Source organism: Neltuma alba, unplaced genomic scaffold, assembly GCF_004799145.2.
Source record: "Neltuma alba isolate B1F8T4 unplaced genomic scaffold, ASM479914v2 tig00011839_pilon, whole genome shotgun sequence".
In the NCBI taxonomy this organism is placed as follows: Eukaryota; Viridiplantae; Streptophyta; class Magnoliopsida; order Fabales; family Fabaceae; genus Neltuma; species Neltuma alba.
The window spans coordinates 29,384-38,160 of NW_021636445.1; the positions used below are offsets into that span (position 1 = coordinate 29,384).

Sequence of the window (8,777 nt, forward strand, 5' to 3'; positions counted from 1 at the left end):
ACTTCCACCACCTTTTTCTCCATTTTTGCAGCCCCTTTTTAGCATTACTCATAGCTGAACACATTGGAGCAATTGTGACCAGTTTGAAGATATGAGAGGCTAACCCATTAGCCTCTTGGTGATGGGGGATGAAACTTGAGCTCAAGGACTTAATGGGAGAGTTTCTTAGTCTAAATCTGTGCTTAAACTTGCGTTAAACATTTCTAGATTTAGGAATTTTTGCACTTATGTAAGACTTGATTTATGATTTATAAATCTTGTGTTTAGACTACTGCAATTTAATTGAATTGGATGCTGTTTAATATTGATTCATCTATATAAATATTTCAGTTTGAATCCTTGTGCTTAAATGATTGTCAATGATCATTAATGATTAATCTCTTTACTTGGTATTTTGTGGTTATTGATTGACAATCTGAGGGCATTTGCATCATCCATTCATTTACACTATAAGTGATTTTTAACAATATTTTAAGACATGTTAATCAACTTTGATTAAAGTGAGTTTTCATTAATTAAAACTTTGGATCTAAGTGATTACTTGGGATTTTCATCAGACTTAGAGATTTCCAAAACTCCCAATCAATTTAAGAGCGATGATAGCTAAGTTTTCATCATCAAGAGTCTATCCCATCATACCTTTCCTTTAATCCAAAGCATATCTTCATCTGTTTAAAAGACAAAAAAGATTTACTTCTTTGCAATTTACATTTACTGTATCGCTTTTTGAACAATTAAACCCCCTTTTCTTTACTCAAATCATTATGTTTTTGATAACCAATCTAATCTAGGTTTTTCCAATAAAGTGCTCCTCAAGAAGAACAATTGGTTGTGCCCTATACTGCATTATCTGGTGCAATCACAATCTTGATGACCTAGAAGATGACGTTTCGGTCCGATCACATATATTTTTCAGACCTCATTATGGCTCAAAAATTGCATCAAGATAATTACCTCAAACTAAGCCACTATATTAAAAAATCTATTAAAGATACTGTAGGGGTATTTTCATTATTTATTTTTATCAATAGGCCTTTATACACTATTTTTCATTTTCTAGGATTTTTCTGTATACTTTCCATAATTATGCTTATTGGCCCATAACTTTTTGAAATTATGGTTTTGTCCTTGCTTAGGCTCAACCTCATGAATAATCACTTTGAGGCTTGCACCTCAACCTTAGGTCTAAACTTAACCTATTTTCCCTTTCTGAGCCCTTGAGACTCTCTTGGAATCCCTAACTTTATTTACACTTTTGCTCCTAATAAATTTCTCACTTTACAGTTTAGTCCCTATTCTCGTTATAGCTTCCTTTTACATCTTTAGGACTTCTGCTCAAAGGGACTTCATAACCTACCTTCTTTAGGCTACTTTCTAAGCTTTTAGGCCTAAAAACATGCACATCCTAAAAAATTTAACCTTGACATTGGAAGTTAAAAATTAGGCCGGGAGCCAATATAGAAAGTAGACAGAAGGATGAAACAACTTTTGATATAAAACCCGGATTGGCTCTGGACAGATATTTTCAAAATATCATGTATAGTTTAGACAGGATATAAAAGGGTGTTAGAAAAATTGTAAAATTCCTTAAAAATAAGAAAAATAAAGGCTTGAGGCTACAAAATATTATAGGACATTCCAGAGGTATAAAACAAATGAAAATAAATTATTATAGAATTTACAGTATTTATTAGTATTTTTGACCTATACAGGTTTTTGAAAGAAAATTAATTATTTGAGCTACCTAGAGGCACCAATAAACTGATGAAAAATAGGGATAAATTATTTGGCATATTGCTATGAATTTTAAAATTGTCCTTAGCCTCTAGATGTGAAGAGAATATTTTGGGGAATTTTAGTGATAAAGCTTATTAGTAAAACCTTATTTTTAGAGGAATTTTAATTCAAGGGGTTAGAGGTGGAAATAAATTCCACAAAAGTTCATATAGTCTTTCTATAACAAATGAGGATTTTTCATAGTGAAAGATGGATTTTTGGAAGCCTGGAATAATTATTGAAAATTACAAGTGAACAGTAACCGATAAAACACTAGTTTAACTTGGAATTGATATTTTATGATTGGGCCACTTTCCTTACTCCTTCCTAATCAGATTTTGATTAGATTTGGGGCAAGAAAACTCGCAAAATTCATGCCACCCATATATCCCTTCATTTAAGTGGTTAAGCCCAAGTTAAGGCCCAAATTTCACATAAAAATCAAGTGCTTAAGGACACTTAGCAAAAAGCTGAAATTGGAGGCTTAAGAAGGAGCACACATGGCCTTTTTATTGGCCAATTTTTGGCCACAAATGCAAGGGGGAAAGCTGGCCAAAAACCTCTATAAATACCCCTTTATTTGAATAATTCAATCAAAATTGGAGAGCCTTGGGAAGGTACTGCCAAACTGAAAACTTGAGCTTAAAAGAGAACCTTAAACCATGTAATTGGTAGAGGAAACATCAAGTTTTGATCAAGGATTAATCAAGGTAAGTTTTAGCTTCATTTTGGTTAAGTTTAAAGCTTGTTATGTGTGACAACCATTCCTTTAAAACCCATTTAGATCAAAATTTTCAATTTATTCGAACGATTAACTATGATAAAAAAGAAGAAACCTTAAAATTTTAAAATCACTATCATGGTTAAAGGAAATAAACTTATATTACGAGCCACATCAATCGTTCACTTGGGCCTTGGACTTTCAAAGTCCAGAAATATCATTCAACCATTAGCCCAAACCAAACTTATATTTTCAAACGTACGAACTGATAAATCAGTTTAATATAAACTATAGAGCTCATTAGTCAAAAGTCAACACTTTCAAAGGAGCGTTACATGCAAAGTCTAAGATATCTCGGGCCTCCTCGCGGCCCTATCATACTAGATAGTAGTAATTAAAAGTATTATTTTACATCATGATAGTAGATGAGCCCTATGTGGCAATATATAACAAGTCAGCACATAGAACAAAAGTAGGGAGGCTATACAAGCTATAACAGCACCCTATGCCTCCGGAGCCTTCCCTGATGGGCCACCACCTGAACTATCGCCTGAAAATGTTAAACCATGGAGTGAGACAAATGCCTCAGTAACCAGCTTTCCAACTCATCATACATATTAACACGTGTTCGTGAGGTGTCAAGTGGGATAGTTATTAATTCTTGAAAAACATAGATATATCCATAAAAGTATAATTTTAATCATCCAAACCCTCACTATGGGGCCCAACACACAAGCCACATAAGTCTATCCCTCACTCTGGGGGATCAATCAAACATATGGGCCTATCCCTTACTTTGGGGGACAAATGAGAAGCCACAAAGGCCTATCCCTCACTATGGGGGGCGAAAGAAGAAGCCAACCAATGTGCACCAATGGCGGCCTTACCACGTGGTAGGATAGGACTCAATCCCAAAATCCAAATAACAACCAATCATTCACAATATAATAAAAATGTCTCAATCTTTTCTCAGTATAATCCATAAGATATAAATCATATATCTTTTCCAAACTCAATCACAATTCCAAAAATCCCACAAGACAATTTTTATAGCTCAAAAGATATAACATATCTACTCAAGTTTCAAATATCAAATATTATTCTAAAAATAGCAAAATACTCATAAACAACATATTAGCACATATAACAAGTGGAAAGTGGTTACCTCTCGCCAAAGCAATACTAAGGATTACCACAAGTTCAATTCTTTGCTCAACAAATAATTAATCTACACAATTAATATAACCACATATTAATATAAACTAATTGATTAATTAATTAAAATTCTCTATATTATTTAAATTTCTAATTTAATTAAATTTTTACTTTAAATTCCCGCAACTCTCATAACTCAAAAATTATTAAGTATTTTAGAAACAACTTAAAATTTCTAACAACCCAAATTATTTATTTACCACCTCCAAATTATTTACCTTAATAAAAAGGATTTTCCACAATTTCCAAATATAAAATTACTATGCTCTAAATTCTAAAAACTCTCATTTTTAGTTTAAACCTCAAAATCAAACTCTTAAAAATTTAATAATACTTTAAATATTTATAACTAAATAATATAATCAAAACTTTAATAGTATAACTACCATATATATTTCCATAAATAATAAAATTTTTAGTTACAATAATTATTTTAAAACCTCCAGTTACCCAATAAATAAAACTAAACCGATTATAATCTCAATAATATATCAAATAATCCAAATAAATTATTTAACTTAAATTTAATCAGTAAAAATATGGTATATCCCATAAATGACAGATTTTCAACTAAATAAATTAATTTAAATACTAAAACTAACAAATAGACAAATCTAAACCGATTAAAATTAACAACTCATTTACTTCTAAATTTCTATAGTCATCTTTTGTCAAAACTCAATACTTATATCATATATAAGTCTCAAAATTTTTTCCAATCACTATAGTAATAATGTAAATAGGAAGCTTAAAATATACAGGAAATATTCATAAAGAAAGTTTGATAAAGAGAAGTAATTTTATATACCTAAATTATCTTCAAAGCTTGCCCTCTCCTTCACCAGTCTGCTTCTCTCTCACACACACTCTTCAGTTCTCTCTCTCTCTCTCTCTTTTCTTCTTGCACCTGCGGGGGAAATGAATTATGGGGTAGGGGGTTTTTCAAACTCAACCCCCAACTTTCCACCGCCCCCCCAATTTTCCACCGATTTGAGTGGAAAGTTGGACTTTTTTTAAAAAAACATTATAATAAAATATTATTATATTATTTTTCAATTATATTTTTTTTTGAATTTTTTTTGGCCTAAATAAAACTTAGGATATTACATTATGGTTAGGAATTCAAGTTGTGATCTAAGGTTGTTATGCTGTCACATTTCGGTCGAATTGGATATGGATTAGGGAAGGATAGAAGCCTTGAATATAAGCTGAAATTATCATGTTTAAATGGTGTTTGGATTGATTTTTGAAAGAAAACCAAGTTAGGGTTTCAAAAGATACATTTCAGCCAAGTCAAGTTCTTGGGGTAGGAGTTTGTTTCAATGTATTTTGATGATTCCAATGAGTTCAAAAGATGTTTTTGTGTAGGGAAACACCAAGAAAAAGTGTTTGGAAGCATTGGAATCAAAAATAAAATTTTTGAATTCAATAGGGACCCTATTTGGCTAACTTCATTTGAAGGGGAAGGAATGTGATTTTATTAAATTTTAATTGATATTTGGATCTAGATGAAAAATTATGTAGGAATGACTCAAGAGATTGATGGAATCAAAGAAGGAATAATTATCTCAAAATTCAAGGAAAAAGGGGATTTAATTGTGTTTAAGGTTAGCATTTGCAATCAAGCTTGAATGGTTGATAAAGTAGCTTGTAATTATGCTTGAATTGATAGGTTTTGTGGAGAAGAACAAAGGAGAATACCAACCTCTCAAAGAAACTGAATTGAATCAAGGATAAGAGGTAGCATTGAATCTATAATTTGATTATTTTTCTTGCTTGCTTAATATGTATGTGTTGCTTGCTTTACTATGTCATGTGGTGATTGAACTTTACTATGGTAATGGATGTTTTTCCTATGCTTGATATGCTTTGGTTAAATGCATAGTGAGATATTTATGTGGATATGTGCTAGTTTTCTTTTATGGCATAATATATATGGCAAAATCATACATAAGTTTAAGGATGTTATCACTACCAGAAAAAAGGCTTTTCACGGCGTTTTTGAAGGCGAAGTTGATAAAGGTGACATTGAAAGGTAAAGAAAACACGGCGGTTTAGAACCGCCGTGGAAAGTTGATTTTCCACGGTGGTTAAATAAAAAACCGCCGTGGAAACTCAATTTTCCACGGCGGTTAAACAAAAAATCACCGTTGAAATTTAACTTTCAACGGCAGCTTTTTGTTTTAACCGCCGTGGAAAATACTTTTAACGATGGTTATAAATATAACCGCCGTTAAAAATATTTTTTTTAAAATTCTGCTGGATTTTCATTTTTACCACTCTGCAGTTTACGGTTCTAAATAAATGTAGGCAGTGCAGAATACGCAGAACAAGATCAATTAGCTAGTTAATATATATACAGCATTGAAATTTCTTTTACACAATGCGAAAATAAGGAAACCGGCCAATAGAACTAAGGGGTTAATTAAGACCAAAGAACACGTATTAGCTAGGACCAACAATTCTGAAATAGAAGTAACTACTTCTCTGTACAATAGAAATCATGAACATGTACATATAAGAGGGAACCGAGAGAAAACATCTAACAATGAATTTTTTGAGAAATGACCTAACTATTTGAAAGCTAAATTTCAATAGTTTGTACCAATGTTGTTGACAAAGTGTCCCTCATCAAGTTAATGTCATCCATGAGATATGACACAGTATTTTGAAATATCTATTAATAAAAAATAACATAGTAAACTTAGTCAAAAATGTGAAATGAATTGAAGAAAGTCATGCAACGTAACTCATCTTTACCTCGTCTAATTTCTCAGTCATTCCTGTCTCAATTATGGCATTCAGTAGCGGATGACATAATATCCACATTCAACATGTCCTTGTTGACAACGATACTAAAAAAAGAAGATATAAAATTGAATATTAGACATTATTGATTATAAACATTAACTTTAATTCATCCAAAAATGTTTAAAAGTTAGTTCAAAACAACATATACCTTTGGAAGAATCCATGTTGGTGCTTGTCTATTTTGTTTAATCGCTACAACATTAAAAGTATGAAAAGCCCTATCAATAGTATATGAGAAAATGATATTAGAGCATGTTTTTATAAACTTCACAAGTAATAAATATATAAATATAAACTAACGTGTCGATGACATCTTTGGTTTCTTCGGATGGACTTCCATAGAGTGAATCAAACCAGTATACTTTGTTGTCAAAAGGAGCACAAACAATTAGAGTCCAATGATAACTGCAAAAGGCAAACCATGTTAATTATAACCCGACACATACAACTTGTATATCTCAAATACAATAATACACTTACCCTTCCACTTAAGGTGCAAAATATATTGGCTTTCTGGTTTGAGTCATTGTGGTTATAATGTAGATTGACCTTGCTTCCACAGTAGTAAATTCTTTCTGCACCCCTTGAGGACACATAAAGCCATATGTTCCTTTAAGTCCTCCGTTTCAATAGATTTGATTAAAGTGCCTGTTGTTTAAGTAAAAAACATTAGGACATGCATGAAGTATAATATGTAATAAGAAAATGATATTGTAACTTACAAAAGAGTGAGCTGCATGAAGACTATATCAAGCTCCTCAAAGTTGAGGAATTGAACGAGGTCCCTCTTGTCAATGGTGAAGTTGTATGTTATATCTGAACCCACAATCCCAACGGCATCTTGAAAGTTACAGGCTTATCATGTTTGGCCCCATGGAATGAAGAACCTCTAAACTGGAATACATAAGTGCAACATCACCAGGAAGAGGCAAGAGTATAGGATCTGATGATGCGCTCGTTATGGCCTTCTTCGCTGCCGCCTTCTTCACCATTGGCTTTGCAATAAGTCTCTTTAGCCACAAAATGAAATGTCCTTTAGGTTGGGCCAAGAGTCGAACCTCATCAGTAGGATTGGAATTTTGTTGCCGTGAATCGTTGTGCCCATGAATGCTCGACCACTAGCAACATGAATAGGTGAATTTTCATAATCCACATAGAGAGAACATGACATCCCATTGTCTTCGACAGGGTCAGACACTGTCAGTTGCTGTGTCTGATTATTACTGACCTTTCTGCTTTTTATCACAGGTGAACCCTGAAACATAATATGAAATTAGTTAAGGAACATTAAATAAGTTTAAATGGATCAAATGAATCTTTAGGATATTTAAAAAGATGTGTGATTATTACTTGGGAAGGTTCAGATACTCGGGGCATCTGGAATCCGCTCGTACCCATCATCATCAGAGTCTGTTGAAACTTGGCATCGAATTCGCCACGTATCTTTTGCATCTCTGCCATGTGTTGTTGACTTAGTTCAGCTCGAACTCTCTCTGTTTCTTCCTGTAGTCGTTGGTCGAGCTCCTCTTTAGATACCATGTTAGCGGAGGATGATCTAGTGCTTCTTCGTGAAGCAAAGCCAAAAAATTCTTTAATACCAATCCCTTTAGGGGTCCCTCTGACTCTTCCAGGATGGTCAGCCATTCCAATAGCAGTGGCCAAGATATCCATCTGTCCTTGAGGGATGAATGTACCTTGAGATAATTGCTCCTCAAGTGTATCCTGTATCATTAAAGCAACAAATTCAATTTAAGATAATTGAAAAAAAACAATTAATGAAGCATAATTCTTAAATATTACTTACAATCCTCCCAGCAACAACAGCAGATTGTGGAGTAATGTATTGACCCTTTTTAATCCTCGCCAACTTCTATTTTTCTTGGCGAGAAGAACGCTCAATAGGTGGAATGTAGCTAGTAGGATCTGAAGCAGCAGCCATCTGTGCATTCTTCATCCGTTCCTCCATCATACTTCTTTCCAACCCACCATACCCTGCACGAGACATGGTATGTGGGTATACATTTTGCTCAAATATTTGTTTGTTCTTCTGACTCAATGCCTATGATAATGAAACAAATTTGACAAAGTTAGTTTAGTTAAATAAAATATGACCTGATTAAAAATTAAGTTTGAAGAAACCAAACCTGAAATACAGGGTCTTCACGTTGCTTCACAAAACTCTCCCATGCCTCGTCACTAATAAATGAATATCGTTCCTTGGGATGCTCACCCTTTCTTTTTCCACGAATATAAT

General features: G+C 33.0%; 1 long non-coding RNA gene across 1 annotated transcript; it reads right to left on the minus strand.

Annotated features, from left to right (window-relative positions):
- Positions 1-6,703: 6,703 nt before the first annotated feature.
- Positions 6,704-7,030, minus strand: LOC114718365 (uncharacterized). The gene is made up of 3 exons (XR_003737806.1): positions 7,004-7,030; positions 6,824-6,928; positions 6,704-6,741 (listed from the first exon to the last, which is right to left on the minus strand). It is a non-coding gene; the product is annotated as an uncharacterized LOC114718365 (long non-coding RNA).
- Positions 7,031-8,777: the final 1,747 nt, after the last annotated feature.